The 2,909-nt window shown below is 46.1% G+C and overlaps 1 pseudogene; it reads left to right on the top strand.

The window, feature by feature from the left end:
• Positions 1-832: 832 nt before the first annotated feature.
• On the top strand, positions 833-2,351 carry LOC102763417 (annotated as a pseudogene).
• Positions 2,352-2,909: the final 558 nt, after the last annotated feature.

The following is a 2,909-nucleotide window of genomic DNA, read 5'->3' on the forward strand; positions in this document are numbered from 1 at the left end:
AGACAATACCAAGGACACTCCATGACGGCAAATGAACAGCCTGAGAGCCGATGACATGGCCATGTATTTCTGTGCAACACACAAAGTGAGCGGAAGTCACTGTGAACCCAGACACTAACCGACCACCAGGATTCTCTCAGGGTCCCTGAACTTAAGGACCATCCCAGAGGCAGGTGCAGTTGGATGGAGGTTTGAGCTGGTTTCTTGTGTGGTTTCCTCTTCATGGCACAGTTTCTCTCAGAGAACCTCTGGACTCCTGACTCTGTACTTATCTCTGATGTCTCTGAGTTAGAAAGGTCTGTTGTAAACAGAGACAACTTTCTCATGTGGACAAAAGGAAGAGAGCCTCTTTCAGACACTCTTGTGCTAAAATGGCAATTAATCATCTAATCTTCTGACTCATGTTTCCTAAATGTAACCAGAGGCTCTGCTGACTTGACGGTGCAGCTCAGCCTCACACAGCTCAGGTCCCAATTAGCCAACAGCAGGGCATGACTGCTGGACAGAAGGCTTCAGAGGAGTTTGACCCCAAGGTTAGTGGAGAAGGACCCCTTGGTGAAGTTCATTCACTTGCCATCATGTTTATAGCACCAATAGCAGGTGACAGCATCAGGAGCATGAAGAGGGACCCACCGTACTTTGGAATGGTGTTTAAGCTGATGATATCCTCCACACAGAGGGCCCTTGGAAAGGTTTATTGCAGACAGATCTATTGAAAGCAGGGCAGGCTTTTCAGAGAGTCAGAAATGGCTGCCTAGCCACTTCCCCTGTGTCGGGAAGAGCTCCAAGAAAGTCCTTGGCTTCAGACCTGAAATCAGAGACTGAAAGAAAAACATCCGAAAAAATAAAAATGAGTGACTACTGGGAATACTATGGTGGATAATAAACTGTCGCGCAGATTGAGTAAAGGAAATGAAATCAAGCAGAAGATTGAGCTGCTGATGTCAGTTAACTCTGATAAGTTGTCCTCTTCAGAAAGGCTGGAACCTCCACAGAATGCTCCCTTAGTTTCTCCACCACCATCTTGGCCACCACAGCCACTTCTGCTAGACTCCACGCGCCAAGAGCCAGATGAGGAGATCCTGGGTTCAGATGACGAGGAACAGGAGGACCCCACAGACTAATGGAAAGGTGGCCACCAACCGGTGAAAATGGAGACTTTTTCAATGGCCAGTATCATGTTACTAGGAAGCTAGGATGGTGACACTTCTCTACTGTCTGGCTGTGCTGGGACATGCAGGGGGAAAACTTGTTGCAGTGAAAGTTGTAAAAAGTACCCAGCATTATACGGAGACAGACTTGGATTAAATAAATTGCTTAAATGTGTTCTAGAAAGTGATTCCAGTGACCCAAGTAAATACATAGTAGTACAGCTAATTGATGACTTCAAGATTTCAGGCATGAATGGAGTCTATGTCTGCATGTTCTTCGAAGTGCTTGGCCACCATCTCCTCAAATGGATTATCAAGTCAAACTATCAAGGCCTTCCTTTATTTTGTGTGAGGAGTATCATTTGACAGATACTCCCGGGGTAGATTATCTACACAGGAAATGCAAGATCATTCATACTGACATCAAGCCAGGGACATCTTGATGTGTGTGATGATGCACACGTTAGAAGAATGGCAGCTGAGGCTACGCAGTGGCAGAAAGTCGGTGCTCCTCCTCCTTCAGGGACTGCAGTGAGTATGGCTCCACAGCATAAACCTATAGGGAAAAGTTCTAAAAACAAAAACAAAAAGCAGCAGAAAAGGCAGGGTGAATACTGGAAAAGCACCTGCTTTTGGGAAGAATTGGAGTGTGAAGCCAAAAGGAAAATAATGAAAATGTCACATCAGCTGTACCTTCCAATGAGCAAGATGATGAATACTGCCCAGAGATGAAACTAAAAACAGAAGCACCAAAGGCTGCAGAGAGAGAGCCTGTGCTTAACAACAGTGAAGCTGAGGACCAGGAAAAGAAAGAAGATGCTGAGAAAGAAAACATTGATCAGGATGAAGACGATGGTGAACAGGAGCTCGAGAAGATAGACCCCACCTGGATAGAAACATCTAAAACCAATGAACACATTGGGAATGGCCCGTTCCTGCTGGAGCAGCAGCTGGATGATGAAGACGATGATGAAGTAGATTGCCCAAACCCCGAGGAGTATAACCTTGATGAGCCAAACGCAGAAAGTGATTACATGTATACCAGCTGCTATGAACAATTCAATGGTAAATTTCCAAATGAATGGCATAAAATTCCCAAGTCACAGCTTCCATAGTTTTCCAACTCATTGTCCTCTGGGCCCTTAGAACCTGTGGCTTGTGGCTCTGCACTTTCTGAGGAATCCTGCTTGCTGGGAGCCGGTCCATCCTTGCTGTTTCAAGGGACCTAGCATATATGGCATACTGTTCTTAATATATTTGCTCACCTTCTTGGCACTATGTGTTTTAACCAAGGTCACCTCTCCTAGAAAGGTTGTTTCCCCAGGTAGAGATTTTCCCCTGAAGTTAGGGAGGGAATAAAACCCCTTCACTAAGTGCCAGGCAGGTAGTTAATCTCTTTAACTACGAACAATCATGCTTAAGCTACATAATCTTTACTCCCTGGAATGGAGATAAGAACCTCCCTAACCTTTGGAATAGAGATTGATAGGATTAGAATCAACTGGTATAAATACAGATGCAACAAGACAACAGGACACAGAACTTAGAACACAGAACTTAGATGAGGATCCGAGAGACAGAACTTAGAGACAGAACTTGGAGGACAGAGCCTGCGCAGAGCCTGGAGACGGAGGAGCTTCGCTGGAAAGAACATGGCGGGGGATCCTGGACAAAACCTGGCTGCGGAGCTTGGTTGGAGAGCCTAGACAGAGCCTGGTGACCAAGCCTGGCTGGAGAGCCTGGGCCGAGGCTGGCTGG

The sequence above is a fragment of the Myotis davidii genome, unplaced genomic scaffold (assembly GCF_000327345.1).
Source record: "Myotis davidii unplaced genomic scaffold, ASM32734v1 scaffold6064, whole genome shotgun sequence".
NCBI classification, from domain to species: Eukaryota; Metazoa; Chordata; class Mammalia; order Chiroptera; family Vespertilionidae; genus Myotis; species Myotis davidii.